Raw genomic sequence first — 23,756 nt, forward strand, 5'->3', positions numbered from 1 at the left:
GCTTGGCCAGACGCTAAAGACTACAGCCAGCAGAGGGAGCTATTTCCGCATGTTTTCAACTCGCACATGGGGGATGGGGTCGCACTCACAGATCAGCTCGGCTCGGCCTAGGCATTCATGGGAACGGTGCGGCCGGCAGGGCAAACTGAGTATTTTATCTTCTCAAATTAATTCCTATGAAAGTTAGTCTTTCAAAGGCATGAACTGAAAACGCGCCAGACTGAACACGCGCTGAGAACTACTGTCACGAGCGTGGACCAAGCCTGCAGTCTCCCTCTCAGATACTGAAGCTTTCGCGCCTCGATCGCCCCCCGATGACCGGTCCCAGTATAGCCGCCCCTCTGTGTTTTCTAATGGACGTGAGGCAAACTAAATAATACAATTACACTTCAAATATTTTTTCCCAAAGTTAATGTCACTAAAGGCAGTTATCATCACGAAGATTTCATTTCAAGTGTTCGTTTTTAAAATAAGTTAAGTTTTAGTTAGTTATTTGATGCTATAAAAGCGGGGGGTGTGACGTCATGATTGACAGCTGAGATTAATGGCTTCTCTGAGTGAAGTTGTCACTGAGGCACTAACAGACTTTTTTCTGAATTTTTGGGAGCAGATTGGAGCTTTAGCTTTAATTTCTACATTTCCATAACTGTTTATTTCGCACCAACATAATTAATTGTTCTGCATCTGCGAGAGTGTGGGCGGGCTTTTGATATCGCAGCTGTACTTCCTGCTCTACTTCCTGCTCTCTACTGCGCTACTCTGGTCCCGAAATCGCTACTGCGCAGACTCGGTCCCAAGATGTCCGCGCCGTGCAGGCCGCCTAAAAGCTTCAAATCTGCCAAGCAGAAACAAATGATGTCGAGTCGTCCATATTTTTTCACGATGCGTGTAATCTGACTCATGCTCTATTTTTGACACTTCCTCAGCGGCTAAATCACAATATATTGTACATGCACTGTCAGTTTTTAATTGTAGTGTTGGGAGTGGCCTCACAGGGCAGCGAAGCATTCTGGGAATTGTAGTCTTTCATCCCCATGAGACAAAAACACATTTTCTGTCTTTTTCTCAGTCTACTGTAGAAAGCACCAAATTCAAAAATAATTTCACATTTCTACTACATTAATGACCCAGTTTAAATACAGATTAATCTTCCCAGCGCTGGGAAGATCTACCCCTTTAAGCATGATCACTTGAATATACTACCGGATTTCTACTGATACAAAGCTTAATGCTAAATCTCTGAAGTAATCCTTTAACTAACAGGAACTTATTGTAAAGTGTTACCAGCATATCTACTGGTATTCCAGTAGATACGTTATTCCTCAGGCTTATACAGTTAGTTCTTTGAAAAAAATGCCAAATACTAAGTATTAAACTTCGACACGCATATTCCTGCACTGTTTGTCCTAGACATACCTCAAAATGACAATCTACATTGTCTTTCATTTTAATTTGAACTATAGTAATTTTCTTTCTTTTTAGGAGGGGGAGATGATTTTGATTATAAGGAGTTTTGACATGGATTTAAATAATCATCCCAATTTTAAAATCAGAGGGATGGGAGTTTTCTGATGGCCATCTGTTCCTCATTGGAATGTTATTTACTGACTATACTGATAAAGAGTGACTTTCTGGATATTCTGAAGGGAGTGACATGCAGTTTTCCTAAGGGACTAGGAAAAAGACTTTTGGAATTTACAGATAAGGACTGCAAAATAATTATGGGAAACTAATTACCTTTCTCAGTCAGCACACAAAGACAAGAAGACCATCCAAAAATCAGCCTCATATCTGGCACCAGCACATGGATAGAATGCAGGTAGGAATTCACATTATATAGTTTGAAATAAATGATGAATAGTAGTTGGAAGCAAGGCATCATGAAACCTTTTACGTAAACATAGCTGCAATTCCATGGCCTCTGACCATAACCTGAACCCAGACCTGATCTAATTAAAACCAGACTATACCCAGGACCAGCAGGCCATTTAAAGGGGACATTATGCATATTATGTCTGATCACAGATGTGTGTCCACAGTGTGTGTAAACAACCAGCCTATGGTAAAAATCCACCCAATACTTTTTTATAATCCCCATCAATCATTATCAATCTCTCAAAACATGCTGTTCCAGATTTCCCCCTACTCCTACATAAAAGTAGCAGGGCTGTAGTTAGGGAATTCTGGGCCCCCTGAAAAAAAACATTGGGTGCCCCCAACGCCCTTCACTCATATCATATATGGTGGGCCTATAAGATGGAGACATGGAGGCCCACATCTGGTGTCATGCACCTAATAAGGATTTTTATGCAAAGTTGTATATATATACACCAAAACTATGGCATTAAAGGAAAACTCCAGGGAATTTTTAAGTTACTCTTGATTGTTATACCTTAGTGAGTTCAGTCTATAAAAGAAAAAAAACTAACCAGATTGGTGCTTGCACCACGGAGCTATTACAGTTATTGCCCAGAGCCCCCACACAGCTAAAACGGCAGTTATGGAGGCATAAACGTAAAGGGTGTCTTTGTGTTTCTAACGGACACAAAATGCTATTAAAATGTCTGTACAACATGAACAGGGTCCTTACATGACAACGAGATGCATTTAGCCACTTAGACATTGTTTAAATTCACCTGAAGTGTTTTAGACAGCTAGCTGTAGTCTCGTGCTGAAGTCCCGTGGGAACTCAGTTGTAGTTTTTTTTATTAAGAGTTATTCTAAGATTTTTTTTTCTATTTATTTCTATTAATTATATTGCTTTAATGTTCTTGTGAATTTTTTTCTGTTTCCTTAATTTTTACTTTATGTTTTGGCTTTTTATTTTATTTATTTTTTATTTTAGTTTTGTAAGGTGTCTTAAAAAATGGTTCCATCATCATCCTACAGGAAGCTACATCATTTTGGAAGGAAAATAACATCAGTCACACTTTAGTTATGGGGAACACATATTCACTATTAACTATGAGTTTTGTAAACTTCTAATAAACTCCTAATTTACTGATTATTAATAGTTAGTAAAGTAGTTGTTTAGGAATGGTGGGTGTATGATTGAGGGATGTAGAATATGGTCATGCAGAATAAGGCATATGTGCTTTATAATTACTAATAACCAGCTAATATGCCAGTAATATGCAAGCTAATAAGTAACGTTAGTGAGAATTAATCACATATATCAGTAAGTGCAATCTCACACTACTGGACTGTAAGACTACCTGAATTGTTGTTGTGCTCACAACACACAACAAGGTTTCTTGTTATCTTGTCTTGTCATTATAGCACGCATACACAACACAACCCTGACAAGGTGCATTAACCTGCAATGGGTCAAGAGACAGTCCTGACCAACAACGACAAAAAAGGTTTTCTTACATAAATACTCGCAAGTGATTTTTTGCAAGATTTTTCTGTTCATACCTTATGCACTGTGATTGGCTGATTAGTTCCACCTTGTCTTTACATGGCACACACTACAAGATCATGTGGCGAGTTATTTTAAAATATTTTAGTGCTTGTAAATGCTCGAGACGGGCTTAGATCGCCTCACTGACCTGCTTATCTGTGTCTGCATCGAGCACTGATTTGGCCGCGGGTTTTTTTGCACACCTTGGAAATCTTCGGCAGCAAAATCCAGCCAAATGTTGTGTAGTTTGAGCATACCTTTAGTAATAGCAATGGATTTGATAAATTCTGTTATGTTTTGTCATAGCAGCTGGCTTGTCACTCTAAAATATTCAATCTGTGTCGAAATTTCAGAAATCGTATGCCACACTCTAAAAAATGCTGGGTTCAAACAACCCAGTTTCTGGGTTTGTCTATGTTCAACCCAACTTGGGTTGTTTTTAACCCAGCATTTTTTAGAGTGTACTATTTCAAATAAAGATTCCTTCCAATAGTAAGCTGCACTAAATCTCTCAGTGAACAACGTTAACTCCCAAAACACAAAGATACAGAACAAAAATAGAGACATGTGTGGCCACTAAGGTTTAGATAAAAATGCTCTTACAAACTTTCAAAACCTCAAATATACAAAACGCCTACTGTATTTATTATTCATCTAGCCAAGAATGTGACCTATGTAGATACTTTCTCAATCTGTATTTATTTATGTTTAACCTATATTCCAACTCTTTATTCTAAAGTACAATGTTGAGTCCTCCTCTTGCAGAAGTGCATTCTGGGAACTGACAGCAGTCAGAGCCTTTAATCAGTGCGACTCCCACTCTGTGACCGCGCACGCCCTGTAATAAACTCTGTGTGTGCAGCCTATTCTCATGAAATAAATAGATGCGTTTCTGGCCAGTTCTTTTCACCATACCACAATCTGATTACAAGATGACATGCTCCTGGAAATGGCTACTGGAATTCCTTTGGGAAAAGAGCACTGACTCCCTTCATTAGCCTCTATTATGTGAAGGGGAAGTGCCTAGTGCCCTCCGAAAAACTGAGAAACTAATTGTTAATTCCCATTCTGTAATAATAGTTTCATTCTTGTGTATGAGTCTGATACTGCTCCATTGGGCTTTGATTATGGGGGCGTATTTCAATCGACACAGGAAAGACCTCAATTGGATAGACCTACAAACCAATCAGAGCTACAGAGTAAGTGACATGTGTTGAGCGACGCATAGCTGTCAACAGAACTCAACTGCACACATGCTGGAACTAGTAGAAGGTGAGTGTAAACAATCTTTGCCAGTGTTGTAAAAATAATTTAAGTATACACGGAGTACTTGTTTAATTTTTGAGAGAAGCATTAAAGGTAAATGCATATGTGATAAAAATCTCCGTTTAGGATTAAAACTAGACAATACAGTAAACAAATCATTGCGCTCCTGCGCTTCTTAGCGACCATCGGGGTAAGCTGATAAATCAAACTTTTGCCGAATCCCGTAGGAAGGAGAAGGACGGCAAAGTAGAGGTCTTCAGGGGTCCAAAAATTTGTTTCCAAACCCGAGGAGACCCGTAATGTGCTACACAGAACTGACCCGGACCCATCTATTATTTCAAAAGCTGGACCCGGACCCGTGCAGATCCGAGAAATGCCAAAAATGTAGGTCCCGGAACCAACACGGACCCGTCTATTATTTGAAAGCTGGAACCGAACCCAGCAGGAAGACATGGACCCAACTGGACACGACTATCTCATATTCCACAAAAAACTGCTTTTAACAGTCAATAAACAAGTTGCGAAAAAATAAATACAAAAACACTTTTTGTCTCAGCCTACCTATATGATGGCCGTTGTCTCCCTTCCTTGTACCTGATTGTGATGTATAATACTCCTCTCTTGTTGTTCCAAGCATGCTTAATTCTCTTATCATTTCAGCTGTAAAAGGCCACTTTATGTCACGGAGACGGATTTATGCGTCTTTGCAGATTTGCATTTCGACTCGAGTTATCTCGCATAATAACTTGCCCTTTTGGACTAATGATTGCTCGTTGGGTTTTTACCTTTTTGCTTCTCTCAAAAATTTAAATTAATACGCTTTCGATATGTTCTATAACAGACGCAATGGTGGAATCTGCACATTACAGTTCTTCAACAACAGCAATTATTTTTGTGAACTAATTCAACCCAAGCGCTCTTTGATGATGTGGCTGATTATGTTTCTGGTGATAATCTGTCAATTATCACCCTGACAATGTGATTGGTCCAAACAGTTTCCACAGGTCAACGAACAGTTGCAGCATAATAACTCCCGATCGAGTCCAGACCATACTTCCCAACCTAAAAATGTTGTGGGCGGGACTAAGTTCGGCTGGCATCCAGGCTAGCAGAAAGGGAACACTGATTATTTTACAGTATGAAAGAAATACAGTTCCCAGAATTTTGGGTTGAAAAGTATTTGGATTTGATCTGCCTTCAGGAATTTCAACTTGATAAATAGGAAACATTTCAGTTTAAACATTATGCAAATCTGCCAAAACATTTGTCTTCATAATGTTGTTTTAACTACTGTATTTAGAGTATTGAATCTGACAAAACTGCTATATTTGCTTTACTTTAGTTTTTTATTTCCACTCTCAGCGGACATGACATACTGTATGTAAAGATGATCTGAGATGCCAAATATTAGTTAGACATGCAACAGGGAAACATATATAGTAACAATATGGTAACATACATTGCTCAAAAACCAGCCTAAGATTGGTTGCTGATCTTAGTTTTAAACTGGTGGGAGCTTGCAAAACTCCAAAAATACCTTTTTTCAGTAGAAAAGTGTTACACTGCGTGTGTGGTATTAAAATTAGAATTAAAGCACAGACATTGAGAGCACAGAAAACATCACCCATCTGATATTTTCAGTCGTTTTTTTATGAATCTTGGAAAGGAAGGTGGAGAAACCATGACCCAAAAAGAACCCCAAACAACCCCTTACTCAGTTTCAAAGGCAAAGGAAAGTTTTTGAAAGGTCAAGAAAATAAAAAGAGCATGTGTGATGTAACTGGTTGGAAATGCAGAAATTCTAATTCATTAAAAGAAAGATGGAAAGTTTTGTAAACATTGGCCTCCTCTTAGAGGAACAAGAAAGAGAGAGATCAATGCCTGCAGCGCTTTTAAAAATGAAAAGACAATGTCCATATTGTTAAATTGAAAGTTTAAGTCTGTTTAGCAACATTCATTTACATCAGGACATTACATTTATTTAGAAATTCTCAAACAAGGATAACTGTTACATTTTTGCAGCTAAGCTGCTGCTTCCCTAATGCTCTACAGAAGCTGGAAATGTGAAACTTTATAAACCCAATTTAAATGATACGCATATGATACGCTGTTTTCGCGTGCATATGATACGCACTTTATGGCGTGTAGTGTTGTCACGATACCAAAATTATGACTTTGATACGATACCAGACTAAAATACCTTGATACCAATACTAAATCGATACAACGGTGAAAAACAAACAAAAAACAGATAATATGATTAATATGACAACAGAACTTATTATTCATTGTTTTATTTTTTTAACTAAAAATTTACTTGGGCCAGCATGTTCCTGCCCGGGTTTTTGACCATTCCCTCCTTTTATTGCTATAATAACTACATGCCAATGTGAACATCCTTACAGAGATCACATATGTTATATGTTATCCTTCACTAACCTTTACCTTCTGAACAGTTTGGGATGACCAAAATCTTATTTTATGATTTGAGTAATTTCATAGTTTTAAAAATGTTATCTGATTATTATAATATAGATTTTTAGTTGTATCTGTTTTTAAAAATAAGCAAAAAATGCTTATTACAAACAATATGACAAGTTCTATTTAACAGTCAAGTCAATTATAAGTTCTATTTAACAGTCAAGAAAGAAATTAAATAATCAAATATAAAACTGCTTACTTAGTCTACACTCTATAATTTAACTATACACTGATTCTTAATAAATATATTTTAGTTATTTAACCAAGCATGTGGTGGTTTTCTATTTTTCATTGTTTGCTTAACATTAATCACAGAATATTAGGTCTGGCTTAAGACCTGCACTGATCTAATTACCTCAGCTATAGGCTGCACGTTCACTAAGACATATCCGACTGTGTTTACCTAAACACTCCCCAGACCACGCATTTGTACATATATTTGACCATTCAAATCCAAATAATAATCCGCGAAAGAACTGAATGGCTCGCATGTTTGTTGTCTGAAGGGCGTGTGGTGTGGGGGGTTTGTACATATTCCATAAAGTGTGTATCATATGCACGCAAAAAACAGCATATAGCATATGCCACGACATTGCACACTCGTACAATTTATCTGCATTTTTCGTGAGATCCGGCTGGAAGCCCAGCTCATACAGCAGGTTTCAACAATATCAGCAATACCACTAGCCTGACAAGCCAGACCCACATCAAGATGTTTGGTCTGGAAACTCACCATAGACAGGGCTCAATCCGAGGGGCGGGATAAACGGTTGTCTTTCAAACTCCCTCTGCACGCGATAGGATAGAGCTACACCAACCAGAGCAACATGAAGGTGAAGCAGAGCTCGCTGACTGATTAAACATTCGCCGTATCCGGTCGGCTAAACTCCGAACGCATCTTCCCTTTTTAAGAACTTCAGTGCAGCTCTTTGTTCTTTTCTCAGGGAAAAGCTTAACTCCAAGTCTTCCAGAGTCGCAGTCAAAGCTGATTCGAAAGACCGCCGCCGTTCGCCAGTTTCTGTGTTTTCTAGAAGCACGCAAACGCAACTCGGCCGTTGTCATTATGGCCCCACCCGCCGACTCTATACACGATGTGATTGGGCCGTCCAGATTGTGAGGAATACAGCTCAGATGGGTATTGAGAGTTCCTAGACGACACTTGCGGGCAAATTAAATTTGCTGCCGCTAGGGTGCGTCTATATTTCTACAATACCACAATACTGAATTTGAAAAGTACATCGTTATCAGGGATTTGGGGAATATTTCATTTTCTTTATGTACACTGATCAAAATTATAAACTCAACACTTTTGTTTTTGCCCCCATTGTTATGAGCAGAAATCAAAGATCTAAGACTTTTTCTATGTACACAAAATGCCTATTTCTCTCAAATATTGTTCACAAATCTGTCTATGTCTGTGTTAGTGAGCACTTCTCCTTTGCTGAGATAATCCATCCAATGCACATATCAAGATGCTGATTAGACAGCATGATTATTTTAACAGGTGTGCCTTACGCTGGCCACAATAAAAGGCCACTCTTAAATGTGCAGTTTTATCACACAGCACAATGCCACAGATGCTGTGAGTTTTGAGGGAGCGTGCAGTTGGCATGCAGAGTGCAGGAATGTCCACCAGAGCTGTTGCCCGTGAAATGAATGTTCATTTCTCTACCATATCATTTTGTGTAATTGGAAAAATAGAGAAAAACAGATATAGATATAAAGTATATTAAGGTCTGGGTAGATTAGATGATAATCAATTAATCAGTTCTCTTAAATCAACATGTTGGTTGTAAGAGCAATGGGTAGGAGGAATGAGTAGATCAGAGTGACTTTGACAAGGCACAAATGGGTCCAAGTCCAAGGATGGACAAACCAAAAACTGGCAACAGGTGTTGGGCAACCAAGGCTCATCGATTCATGAGGGCAACAAAGGCTTTCACATCATGTCTGAGCCAACAGAAAGAGTACTGTACTACTGAGGTTATGGGATCATAACATCATAGTGCCTATAATAACCCTGTCCACCATCAAAACTGCTTACAATGGGCATGCAAGTGATGGAACTGGACCTTGGGGCAGTGGAAGAAGGTTGCCATTTTCTTTTACATCATTTGGATGGCCATGTACGTGTGCACTGTTTACCTATTGAAGTGGTCTGGTGCTATGTTCCTTTAAGACCCTAGTTTGGGGTTTTCCCCCAGAGCAGAGGTTGTGATGGCACCATGGTGAACTTTGGGATGACGACAAGCTAGGGGAGGAAGTGTGATGCTCTGGGCAATATTCTGCTGGGAAACCCTGAGTTCAGCCATTTATGTGGATGTAGATTTGACATGTGCCACCTACCTAAAAATTGTTGCAGACATTAACGCCGATGGTGTTCTCTGGTGAAATTGGCTCTTTCTGCAGGATAATGCACCCTGCCACACTACACACATTGTCCAGGAATGGTTTGAGGAACATGAAGTGTACAATGTGTTGCGCTGGCCTCCAAATTCCCCAGATCTCAATCCAAATGAATATGCTGGACCAACAAGTTCAATCCATGGTGGCTCCGCCTCACAATTTACAGGACTGAAAGGATCTGCTGCTAATGTCTTGGTGCCAAATACCACAGAACATAACAAGTGTTTTGTATGGTTTATGGTTTTATGGTTTTAAGGGTTCATATGAAATCTATATTAGATGGTGTCTTATGCTGTTTCTTTAGTCACTGTGAGCCAGAAGTTGTGGCCGACTTTATGTCAGTATTTAATGTCATTAAAAGTGAAAAGGAGTTTTGACTGAGAAAAATAGTGGGTTTGTTTTTTCCCACTAGGAATTAAATAGTTCTAGAAAAGTGAGCATTCCATTTAGCTCGCTGTCAAAGCTCTCAGCAGACTAACTGTTGGATGTTTTACCCTAAGCCATCAAACTGATGTAGTCAGAGAAGGAAGGCCATTCTAGAGAAGAAGGACATTTTCAGATTTTCAGTACTTCTCTCAGAGGTCTACCTTTGTTTATAAGGGAACAATCTGGAAACACCCTGAAGGCTTGCCTAAGAAGATGTGTGTCATCAGCATTTACACTCATTCCTGAGATACTTCAACCATGTTCACCAGATCCTGTTAGGAGATAAGTCTTGTCTGCGAATAATCAGCTCTTTATTAGCCAAGAGGCAGATAAAAGAGAAGAAAGCGGGAGACAAAGTCATGGTAAAAAATACTTCATTGAATAAACGTAGTTTTAACCTTTTCTGGGATACTTCTAAAGTATTAAAGGTTTTTCTGTCCACAAAATTTAAGTAACTGGGTTCATATACTTTTAAACTCCAAAAAGGTTTTAAACCAATTTTCGATGATGGATCAGTTTGGGCGATGAACAGAATGTGAGCCTATACACTTCCTCGTGCCCTTTTGCATGTGCAATTTTAGGTGACCTATCTCTCTTAAACAAGATAAAAAGCATTACATCAGAATGGCTAATACAAGTAATCACATCAATGCTGATATGTGGCATTGTTTGGGCTTGGGAAATATATTCCATTTATCAGTTTAGCTCAATGGCTGAATTTGAACAAGTTTAAAAACATGACTACCTTTACTTTCCAAATTAAGTTACATGGGCAGATGTTTAGGAACACTTTGTGGTCCAACAGAATTCAATAATAATTTTAAAAAAATTGAAATGCTAATGCTAATTTCTACTGCAGGACACATTCAGAAGACATTCACAAAGGGAGATGATGATGTTGACACCTTCAACTCAAATCCAAATATAAGGTGCCTCTCTGTCTTTAGTACTATGAGAGCAGATTGGGCCAGATAATGTGCAAGACCTTTGCCACAGCTGTAAATCTCTTTTTTGGCTTGATTTATTCATTTCAATGTGAACTATCTTAAAGAAAATATATTTTTGAAAAACATTCTTGACCCCCAGTGCTCAACAAGAGGTCCAATCCTTAAAAAAGTATTAATGTTCAAGAAGCTCAGCAATCTTATATGGATAATAACATGGTTGAGCATTTATTTATTCCAGTTTGTACTGTAATGCCTAATCTTAAAAAAAAAAAAGTGAAGTAGAACTTCCATCACCTTCTAAATATTTAAACTGGGTTATTTATGTTGTAGAAATGTAATTTTTTGTTTTAATTTGGTGCCTTCTAGACTGAGAAAAGCCATAAAAATTATTTTTGGCTCATGTGAATGAAAGACAACAACTCCCAGAATGCACTTGCTTCGCTGCCCTACGAGGCCACTCCCAAAGTGTATCACTGGATCACTTGCCTACCTCGATAAAAAGCCCCTATTTTATTTTCATAAAATCATTTAGTTCAGTTAGAGAACAGACAATACAATTAAAAACTGACCGTGCCAGTTCAATATAATGTGAATGAGCCGAGCGGGTGTCATGGCTCAAACACAGCAGAAGTCAGATTACATTCATCACGAGAGCTGAGGTAAGCATGGGCATGGGATACATTCACAGCGTGTGTTCAGTCGCTCACATTTTCTGATCAGGCCTTTGGAAGCTTATAATTCATACATTTCTCATGTTGCCATTCGGTACACAGTTTTAGTAGCCTATATATTGATTTAACATAAATACCTTTTTTTATTGCACCTATGTTTGTTTGTTTGTTTATCAATTTATAAAGCACATTTAAAACAACCAAGGTTGACCAAAGTGCTGTACAAGGCAATACACAAAAAACAATAGAAATGTTAAAAATAAATAAATAATGAAAAGATACAAGACAAAAACACTCAAGTGTTAAACGCTATAGTAAATAAGTGTTCTTTAAGTACTGATTTAAAAATAGAGAGAGATGACACCGTTCTGATCGAAATCGGTAGGCTATTCCAAAGTTTTGGGCCTACTATTCCAAATGCTCTGTCCCCTCTATGTTTCATTTTAGACCTGCGAACCGTGAGAAGTCCAAGATCCCCGGACCTAAGTGAGCTTGATGGAGTATGCATGTTTAGCATTTCAGAGAGATATCCCGGTGCTAGGCCGTTTAAAGATTTAAAAACAAGAACTAAAATCTTAAAATGTATTCTCAAATTAACTGGTAGCCAATGCAAGGAAGAAAGAATTGGAGTAATATGATCAAATTTTCGACTACCTGTCAACAGCTTGGTCGCAGCATTCTGAACCATTTGAAGTCGCTCAGTGGAAGAATGGATAACTCCATAATACAATGAGTTACAATAATTGAGACGTGATGTGATGAATGCATGAATCACTATTTCAAATTTTTTGACAGAGAGAAACGATTTAACTTTGGCAAGACGTCGTAAATGGTAGAAACAGGATTTAACAACAGAATTAATTTGTTTATCAAACCGAAGTCCCGAGTCAAACAAAACACCAAGGTTTTTTGCATACGGAGTAACATGGGAACTTATTTCACCAAGATCCAAGTTCCCATGATCGTAAAAATCACTGGGACCGAATATTATCACTTCAGTTTTACTGTCATTTAAAGCCAAGAAATTTTGCGCAAGCCATAATTTCGTTTCCTGTAGACACGCTAGTGATACCGAAGAAGCATTTAAATCCTTACGCTTAAAAGGTATGTACAATTGGGTGTCATCGGCATATAAGTGAAAAGACACACCATATTTACGAAAGATTGATCCCTATGGAAGCATGTATAGTGAAAAGAGTGTTGGAGCAAGAATTGATCCCTGTGGAACACCACAGAAAAGATGTGCTGCCGAGGAAGTATGTTTACCAATACATACCGAAAATTTCCTATTAGTTAAATAAGATTTAAACCAATTTAAAACAGTACCATGGATGCCTACATAGTTTTCCAATCGAGAGAGGAGTATTTTATGGTCAACCATATCGAATGCTGAGCTAAGATCTAAGAGGACCAAAGCAACAACATTCCTATTATCAGTCGCTAACAAAATATCATTGGCAACTTTTAGTAAAGCAGATTCAGTGCTATGCAGTTTTCTGAAACCTGATTGAAATGGTTCATACAAACAATTTGTGCTCAAAAAAGACTGCAATTGAATGAGAACCACCTTTTCCAAATTTTTTGACACAAACGGAAGATTAGAAATTGGTCTAAAATTATCTAAACCAGACACATCCAGATTAGGCTTCTTCAAAAGGGGAGTAACCGAGGCATTTTTTAGGCAGTCAGGGACCACACCAGTAGACATATTAATGAACGACAGCAAATCAGGCCCTATGGCGTCAATAATTTTGCTTTAAAAAGCGTGATAGAATAAAATCATATGGACAAAAGGTCGGTTTTAGATGCTCAATAATGTCTTTGCATGTGTGCAAGGAAATAAGATCGAGTAATCTCCAAGTCGCCAAAAAACTAGGTGTTTCAAAAGACACAAGTGAGGTCAGCGGTGAATGAGGTCTTAACCTTATTGACTTCTCAATAAAATGAGACAGGAATTTTTCACACAAGGAATCAGACAGATCATGAAAAACATTCACGATAGGATGTAAAACTGAATCCATAGTTAAAAATATAATACTTGGTCTATGAACATTTTTTGCAACAATCTCAGAAAGAAATGCAGATTTAGCAGATTTATCAGCTTTCTGAAAACCAAGACTCCTTTAGCATATCATATGAAACCTGCAGTCTGTCCTTTTGAAATTTGCGTTCAGCCCTTCTACATATTCGTCTGAGTGAACGAATAGAGTCGTTAAACCAGGGCGCAGATTTTTGTTTTTTTTTAACGCTTACTTTTCAAAGGAGCAATGTTGTTTACAATGTTCAAGCAGATATTACTAAAATTACCCAGAAATTCATTTGCATTGATATTTTCAGAAGTCCGAAGTTTCGGCAACGATTTATCTGCTGCTAGATAGGCATCCGCAAACTCCTCAGGGGCTGTAGACGAGAAGTGACGCATCCAACGACCCTGGGCAGGTGTATTGTAAGGTCGGCGCGAGAGAACGGATTTGAATGTCACAGATTTATGATCGGAAAAACCATTGTCACTTATTTCCAAATCTGTGATAGAAAAAACATGTGTGAAAACTAAGTCCAAGGTATGACCATGACTATGAGTAGGACCTTGCACCCATTGACGCAAGTTAAAGGAGTCCATAAGATTACAAAAATCCTTGGACAACGGTTTACCGGGACAGCAGGTGTGAATGTTAAAATCACCCAGCAATACAAAATGATCATACATTGTTAAAACATTCCCCAGAAAGTCTGCAAATTCAATAAAAAAACAAACAAAAAAAAAACTATCTGTTCTGTTCAATGTTACTTTCATATTGAAGTCCATGGTTATAATTATTCATAAGTATGTAGTGTCATAACTACATCTCTGATGTTTATAACAAACGAAACAGTTTGAGCAAGTTATGGCTATTTAAAAGTACATCCACCATTAAAACACACTGTTACGAGTGAGCGAGCTGCCTGTGACAAGATGGCCGCAAGTTGCGGACGGCGACCTCCATTGGCCAACAGCGCGCACGAGACATCTAGCCTTTATTATGGATATCTATGGGCAACATGGCGACCGGCATTCGAACCCCTCACCCGTATGTATTTTCAATAGCATATTATAAACTTACGAGAATACTTTATTACGTGAAAGAAGTAAATGTATATTAATGAGCACATATATATTTGAAATAACTAAGTGTTTTTAGCTAAGAATAAACTAAAAAAGTTACACAGTGTAGCTTTAACAGTGTAAAAGTGAACAGTGTGAAAGCTAGGGCTCCCATACACGATATGTCCATCACATGCAATGTTTGATTTAGCTCTAATAGCTTTTACTGCCTCTTCTCACAGGATCACTGTCTAATACACCAAAACACACTGACATTAGAGGAAGTGACTTCAGCAGCAGTAGCTAATCAGCCCTCTACATTTTCAGCTAGCACACAAACCCTCACAAGCTCATACAAAATCAGGTAATTGTTACATAAACGGCACAGCATTTCTAATTCTGCACTCATGTGAACTCAAATAGTCTTCTTTGTGGGAAAAACTGGAGGTGTTCCTCTCAGATTCCTGTAGTCTACAAGCACATTGATGGCATTTATATGGTGATTGCAGCTTGGCAAACATCAGGACAATACTCGGTATTCTTTCTGAGAACATGTGCTCTCCACATGTGGCATTATGCCTACAAAACACAAAAAGACTTCATTCAGAAAGCTTGTTGTCAAATAGTGGCTGTTTCACTTAACTGAATGATTGTTCAAATTTAACAGACCATCCACAAGTGTAAGATTCAGCCCTACTGAAAACACGGTCAGCTTCTCTGTAGGCAGTCAATAAAGGGTCAGATGTGTTACTGAGAAGCATGGCAATGGATCAAGACGCAGATGTTTCCAGGGAACATACATTCCGTATGTTTAACTTGAATGCATTGGAAGAAATCCACAAATGTAAATGTAAATTTGACATCATGTTTTATGTGCCTACACAGCAATGTTCCAAAAAATACTTAATGAGTTAGATATTTGACCTAAAAATAAAAAGTGTAATACATTTTAACTGCAGAAGAGCTTCTCGAACAACAACAACAACAACAACAACAACAAAAACGCAGGGCAGGATCTGGAATTGATTTAATCATTGTCTTTTGTCAATTGATACAATCTCTAATGCTAATGACAGGTGGCCTAAGGGGAATTTTAAATTTTTAGAGTTTAAAGGGACAGTTCACCCAAAAATGAAAATTACCCCATGATTTACTCACCCTCAAGCTCAATGTATGTAAGATTTCTTCTTTCAAACAAACACAAGAAGTTATATTAAAAAAAAATACCATTGCTCTTCCAAGCTTTGTAATGGTAGTGAATGGCGGTCCTGATTTTAAAGTTCCAAAAAGTGCATCCATCCATCATAAAAGTAATCCATACAACTCCAGGGATTTAATAAAGACGACAGACGGCCGTACGTATCGATTTACAGTGAAAGAGTAACCCCTGACCTGACACATTACGTATTGACGAACGCGGAAGTGCAGAGGAAAGAGCAAAACAAAACAGCGGTCATGAATTAGAAGTGTAAAACTAATTTTTTTTAAAGATAAATGTTGGAGGATTTTGATATAGGAGAAGAGGAGCTTGAGTTAGTTGCCCGGCCCTATTATAACTGCAAGAAGCACTTTTTTGGACTTTAAAATCAGGACTGCCATTCACTACCATTATAATGCTTAGAAGAGCAATATATATTTTTTAATATAACTCTGATTGCGTTTGTCTGAAATTTTCTAAAATGTTTGGGTGAACTGTCCCTTTAAGTGATTTTAAATTGTTTATACTTAACACAAATGAAAAAAAGAAAAAAAAAAGAAATAACTGGTTTTAATTTTTGGATATTTTAAATGGAAAATAAGATGAAATGAAGTGAGCTACATTGCTGCCTACTCCCTATAGCCGGCTTCCTTTTAAGGCAGCATTTAAACAAGATACTGATTTGGAAAGCAGCTCTATATAGCCAGCTATTCTGTGAACCACACAAATAGCTCTTGTCCGCAAAGCACGCTTGACTATAAATTAATTTCAGTTTGACGTGAGCATGTTGCTAACGTTGTGATACTCTAATACGCATAAAAACTCAGAGCACAAACACATATAGGGCGAAATATTAGATGATATTATTATACAGTTTTGACTACATTATTGTGAATTTTATTAATGGTTTTATTCAATTATTTTGGGGGAATTTTATTAGGTACATTTAGCAATTCCTGCTTTATCCGCCATCTTGAAATTATTATTATTATTATTTTATATCTTTATATCCTAATCCTTTATTTATCCCGATTATTATTAGGATGCCTTTAAAGCATACATGTGATGTTCCCTTATAGGTTGCCCATATTGACATCTCTTATTTTTAGGAACCTTAAAATGCTGTCTAGGTATAGGAAGCTCACTATAAATAGCTTCTGTAACAGAGCTCATTCTCTCTCTTACACTCTGTTTCACACACACACACACACACACACACGCACACAGCGGTAGGATAAACTCCCTGCACCCCCTCCTAATCCCTGTCAAACGTGAGCTCACTGCAGAGCACTGTACTGTATGTTGCCAAGGAAACCTATTTTAGGTTGAGGATGAAGTGACAAGAAGCTCTACAGAGGTTTACAGTGCAGCTGCAAAAAGAAACAGCGTTTCTCTTTGAGTAATCAGTATTGATTTATGTCTGTCTGTCTGTCTGTCTGTCTGTCTGTCTACACATACATCCATCGTCAAGCAAGATTGCATTGTTATCTCTCAGATGTAACGGTGTCAGCAAATGCTGAGCAAACAAATGAGGTAGAGATGCTTAAGTCAGCAGAAATAAAATGCAGAATGAGAGAATAGAAAAGGAATCAGAGAAGGTAAAAGAGTGGAGAACTGAGACCGAAAAAATAAACGTGTGAGAAAAAGCACGAGAAGGGAGGTGGGGAGTAAGGAGATGAACAAGAGCGAGAGGGGAGTTGTATTTCTTCCACTCTGTTTGGGAAGGGAAGGACTTTTGACGTTCAGCAGCTGGGAAGCACAGTGGGAGAGACACTCTTCATTTTCCTCCTCCCATGACTGAGCGCTGTCTGTATCTCCAGGAAATACTGCCGCAGCTCCGGCGGGTCGACACCACAGAGGACGAGAGAATTGGATTTCAACAGCGCTGTGCGCAGACAGGCAGGGACAGGTGCTGCAGGCGGAGGAAGGAGGAGCAAAGCATAGCGGAGACACGCCGAACTGCTTCAGAGGAGGAATTCTGAAACAGCTGTCCAGCAGACGTCCAGCCTGCGAGAAGTAAACCCTCAAGGGCAAAGAGAGAGAGAGTGAAAGAGAGAGAAGACGAAAGCTGCAACACGCTGCACCACCCAGAAGCTGACTAACAGTTTGGGTCAAGGCACCTCTAGGACGGGAAACAGAGCGGAGAAAACTGGGACATTAATCTGCACAGACACATGAGCAGGTAAAAACAGATACTGCTGGATTTTTGCAGGTGTATGTCCCTTGATAACAAATTATTATTTTGATTACATGCAGATGTCGTAGAGTGGTTTCTTACGGGTATGTTTCTTGAGCACAACCTCTGATAGATGACATAAGAGCGAGAAATTGTTGTACTCATGGAGCATGTGGATGTTATTTGCTAGTTAGGCTTGTGAAACCTCTTTCCAATCGTTCGCATGGCTGTCATTGCGACACGTGAGGTTTGGTGCTGCAGAATATGTTGAGCAAATTTCTACACACCACAAAACAAGGGCTGAGAAGAGCAAAGCAACCCGACACCTGGCTCTTCTCTGTTCTTCAAGCACATACTCAACTGTTTGACCAGAAGAGAGCTTCTGAAATTCCTCTGATACATTCCTCCGTCCAACAGAAATTGGAAAGCCAACTTGACTCCTGCATGCACAAAGCCAAAGACAATAGCAGCTTGAGAACAGAAGCACTGGAGATGGATAGCAGAGTGTAAAAAGCATGAAATTGAGTAGAAAGAGAGGTCGCTCCACCCCGGCTCCTCTAAAAGCAGCACAGATCCCAGAGTGTAATTAAGGGTTGCTTTATGTAACACACTAGAAACCTCAAATTGGGCAGAGTGCGGTATTTGTCTTTAATCATTTAGAACATTGTCCAAAAGGAAGGGTCGTTTGTGGTCGGAGGAATTTGAAAGATTGAAAGCTTAGGCCTGAAACACCCAAGAGTGGAGGAAATACCCGCACCACCCAAGAGAGGAGAGCTCGACCAGCTCAGATGAAGGCATGACATGCTGTGGGAGATTGCACATCTATTAAGAACAGCCAAAAACATCCAAATGATGCAGATGTGCTTTATACAACATCATGATCTGCAGCAGCAACTTCTTAGACGGGTGGTCGGGTTTCAGCCAAAAAAGGCTATAGCTAAAATGGCTCGGATTAAAAGTGGCGCAGTTGCGGGGCTCAAGAGAGTCTTAACACATCTCTGTCTACAGTGGGAATGTCATCATTGCACTTGTTTAGATTACTGCTCACACTTGCTCTAATAATAATGTGACCCACATACTCACACGTGAGTTATTTCCTGAGTGCCAGCAGCATGCAATAGGATCCGTCTTCAGACTCCTGCTATCACCTCGCACCCCATTTGGGTCTTTTTGGTCCTGTTTACACCTGGTTTTAAGATGCGTTTTGGTCAATCACAAGCAGACGAGGCAGACACATACCCGTTTACACTTGGTGTTTAAATCCGTCTCTGTTCTGTCCACTTTCAAGCGTTCACTTCTGTCTTTAAGGGAGGGTAAAAGTATGTTTTATTTCGATCTAATGGACCGAATAAGTGTGCGCAATATACACATGAACACACCCGGGAAAAAATACAGAAAGCAGAAATTAGAGCTGGTGAGAGAATATTGTGCTTGGCACGTTTTTTTGTCTTTAAACTGAACTTCAGCTGACAAAGTTTAAATCCTGTGGCTAGTGCGCTTCCCATAACGTTTATATATTATAAGGTCCGTAGGCTGAGAGTAGGCGGACAAAAATGGACAAGCTCAAAATATGTTAGCATTGTATTCATCACACTGAAAAAAGGGTGTCAAAATTGTACAACAGCTTGCCACTGTACCCTTAAAAAGGACATCTTTGTACATTTGTCTTTTTTACTTCTAAAAGGTGCATATTAGCACCTTAAAGTACAAATACTTATCTACTAACCTTTCTGTGGTACTAAAAGGTACAAATATATGCTTTTAAGTGTACTTACCCAGTGACAAGTTGTTGTACCCCTAAAGGTCCACTAGTGATCCGATCTACCAAAACAAGTAAATACGGCCTTTCTGTCTCATTCTGTTATTTTGTTTCATTCAGTATCATGTTGTCTCATCTCAGTCTAATTGATCTGCATAATCTGTTATACTAAGTCGTATTTTCTCATATTTTGTCATATTCTGTCTCCTTTATTCTGCCAAGTTTAGTGTCAGCCTGGCTTGTTCAATAACATTCAGTCTATAACTTCTTTTAGTTCAGTGACATTCTTATTCAGTCTCATTAATTCCACCTAGTTAAGTCATAAAGAGATAGTCACCCAGACAGCACCAAAGCGTCGGCCCAGATCTGGCCCACATCTGGTTGAATCCACATGGACCAGATGTGGCCCGAATCTGGGCCGACACTATAGCTGCTTTTCCACCGTTGAGCCGAACAGTTCTTAGAATGGTAAGGAATTGTTCAAGTTGTGTTTCCACTTGAACCTGGTATGGCACAAATGGTCTAATCCATGAAGTGACATCGCCACTTCCTACACATTTGTATGTGACGGCCTTTTACAAGTATGTGAAGGCCTTTTACAGTTTAGAATCATTATGGTAATCACGACATGACGTGAACTCACCTTCTGTCACTGCAAAACTGTACGGCTTTCTATATTCAGTCTCATTTATTCTACTTCACATTGTTCTATACATTATTCTAGTTATATAGTTCAATCTCAGTCTGGTCTTTTTAATGACATTCAGTCTTCTGACTCTATTCTAGAACATTTAGAAACTTTCCGTCTCATTTGTTTTCTTATTCAGTCTCATTAATTCCATTTAGTTCAGTCTTGCGGGACAGTCCACACAAAAAAAGCATATTATGTCATTATTTCCTCACCTTCATGTTGCTCCAAAACTCTATGACTTTCGTTCTTCTGTGGAAAATAAAATAAAATATTTTTTTAGGATTTAGTTTTTTCATTCAGTGTAAGTCAGCTGACTTCCAATGTTTGTTTTCAATGTTCTTCAAAACATATTTTGTGCTTTGCAGAAGAAATGAGGCTGAGTAAATGATGACTACATTTTCATTTTTGTGTGGAATATCCCCATTAATATACCATAATTTCTGTCTCAGTGTGTTCCCATTTTGTTCCTCTTTTGAATGAAGCTCAGCTTTCGGCTCATTCAGTCTGTCAGATGGGAGGCACGCTGCCGACCTGCTGACATGCACTTCTGAGGGGTGTGTGATGACTCGTCCCCCCAGGGAAGGGGGTAGACAGATCCATCTCAGCATGGGCGTCAGGGCACTTGGAAGTGCAACATTTGCCCCTGGACTCATTCCAGATCTAAAATGAAGGCAGGATATGGCCCTGAGATAAATCCATATCAAGAGGGTGTGAGAGGCAGCTGCTTAACTTCTAAACCTCAGCGTGGTAGATTGTTGCACTGAATGGCATTGTTTGTTATTGTTTAACAAGTCATGGCATTGTACAGTTTGTTCAAAAACATCTCACACCTGCTGGGGTTTAAGTTGAAGACTAACCATAGCTTTAACCCTAACCCCTTAACCTAACATAAGCATTATTTAGGCTTCCCTTTGAGATTTATTTCACCGGGTCCAGGGGTTCACACACCTGCTTGCTTTGATCATGCCGTGACAGAAGGCCTCATGTGAACTTTTTCATGAGTGCAATCAAACAAGCACATCTGCAACAACACTCAAGATTAAAGTCAAATGGGTCTGATTCTGTTGTATTTTAGTATTAGCATTATTTTTTATTTTATTAAAGTGTGTGTTGATATTTTGCCTTTTTTATATTTTATTTTAAATATTGTTTAACTTTTGCTAACTTTTGTGTTTTTACCACTTTTAATAGATAATTTATTTTATTTTTTTCAAGTGCATAGAACAGGTTACTGGACATGGTTTGTACAAAGCATACCAGAAAATAGCAAAAAGAAGACATATCTGGGGACAATCACAGCTACACACACACACACACACACACACACACACATACACATACACACACAAACACACGTTTGTTTTTGTGACCACTGCAAAAAATTATATGTTCAATAAGTTATGACAACATATGTTTTTACATTGTTTTAACTCATCAAAATAAGTTAAGAAATGTTAAACTTGTTTTTATTAGTTATACAAGATGTAACACATTTTTTAAGTCAGTTTAACATAATTTAAGTTGAAATAACTTAAACATCCAAGTCGATTGTACTGCAAAAGTTCAAAATTTGCCTTTTTTTTTTACAGTATGGGGACATTCCATAGGTGTAATGTTTTTTATACTGTACAAACCGTATTTTCTATCCCCTTACACTGACCCTACTCCTAAACCTACCCATCACAGGAAACATTCTGCATTTTTACTTTCTAAAAAAAAACTCTTCTTATAACCTTTCAACTTATAAAGTCCTGTATGATTTATAAGCATTTTGAAAAGTGGGGGCATGGCCAATGTCCTCATATTTCACCCTCTCCTTGTAATACCTGTCATACCCATGTCATTATACACATTTGTGTCCTCATATGTCACAAAAACATGCCCACACATACACACACACAAACGTGCGCGCACACACGCACGCACTGGGGACATTCCATTAAATTTGTTATACTGTACAAAATGTGCTCTACATATCCATCACAGGACATTCAAAAAAAGGGGAAAAAAACACAGAAAAAAAAAAAAACATCACAATCTGATTTATAAATCCCCCCAAAATTGTCCCCATAATGATGGGTTTACCAGGACCACACACACACACATTTTTCTCTATCACTGACACAGTCATGCAGCCACACATTCTTCAAGTCATCCTGATGATGCTTGTCACATTTAAAAATAGTTCAGTGCTTCAGTGAGGTTTATTTGTGTTTTACTGCATCAGTGTCCAAAAATGCTTTTAAAGCCCTGTGAACTCGCACAGCAACCTCTGAGCTGGTGCAAAAAGCCAAGTCAAGTCACCCTTATTCATATAGTGCTTTTTACAAGTCCAAATGTTTCAAAGCAGCTTCACGGTGTTAACAGGAAAATAACAGCCGCTCTGGAGAATACGGTGATGTTATCCAATTTCAATTGTCATACAGTGTCAATGCAGGGCAGATCATTAATACAGTTGAAATGTAGGTATCCCCATCTGAGCAAGCCAAAAGCCAAAGGTGACGGTGGCAAGGAACCCAAACTCCATCAGGGCCAGAATGGAGAAAAAAAAAAAACTTAGGAGAAACCAGACTCAGTCGGAATCCCAGTTCTCCTCTGGTCGACAAACAAACTCTGATTATGATTCTGGCAACATTACAGGTCAGAAGTCATATAAAAAGATATTCATAAGATTATTAGAAAGATTGGAGACGGGTTTAATGAGGATGTTGTGACGATGCAGCATTTATAGAGGGAAGACCATTTGGCACTCATTTTTTGCAGATATTTCAGGGATGCGTAAAAAACGTACAAAAACACACAGGTTGTAAAATTACCAGAATAATGCCATTCATCCAGACTAAAACAGACTCCATCATTGTCAAGGACTGTACTGCTGCTCACCTTCATCTTGCTCCTGTTGTTTATCAGCGGTGATTTGTTAGGACGGTACCACAGGGGAGTCGTGTATTCCCAGGAAATGGAATTTCTAGTGTTTTGTAAACAATGTCCTCCTCCCTGTCTGTCTTTAACTGGGATCTTCAGGGGATGTGGATCTTTGAGCTGTGACATCATTCAGACTGTCATCTTCAGTACTGTGGTGGCTCCTTGTTATCAGATGGAAATGCCATGGTATTTTAACATACTTTGGCCTCAAACCATATTTGGACACAGATGCTATACTTGGTTTGATATTATGCATTTGTTACACTTTATTTCAAAAGTCTACTTTTCTAAATATAACTAACTTTGCCACTACATGTAAACTTAC

The 23,756-nt window shown here is 38.6% G+C and overlaps 2 protein-coding genes across 2 annotated transcripts in view; one reads left to right on the plus strand and one right to left on the minus strand.

Moving 5' to 3' along the window:
• LOC137044753 (regulator of microtubule dynamics protein 2) overlaps positions 1 to 23,756 on the minus strand; it is a 170,938-nt gene that overhangs the window by 124,233 nt on the left and 22,949 nt on the right. The window lies entirely within an intron of this gene.
• The window catches only part of cdc42ep3 (CDC42 effector protein (Rho GTPase binding) 3), an 11,818-nt gene continuing 5,634 nt past the window's right edge, over positions 17,573 to 23,756 (plus strand). Inside the window, exon 1 of the mRNA XM_067421059.1 lies at positions 17,573 to 18,062. The gene's annotated coding sequence lies outside the window, so the exon portion shown is untranslated. The remainder of the gene's footprint in view (positions 18,063 to 23,756) is intronic.

The sequence above is a fragment of the Pseudorasbora parva genome, chromosome 17 (assembly GCF_024679245.1).
Source record: "Pseudorasbora parva isolate DD20220531a chromosome 17, ASM2467924v1, whole genome shotgun sequence".
In the NCBI taxonomy this organism is placed as follows: Eukaryota; Metazoa; Chordata; class Actinopteri; order Cypriniformes; family Gobionidae; genus Pseudorasbora; species Pseudorasbora parva.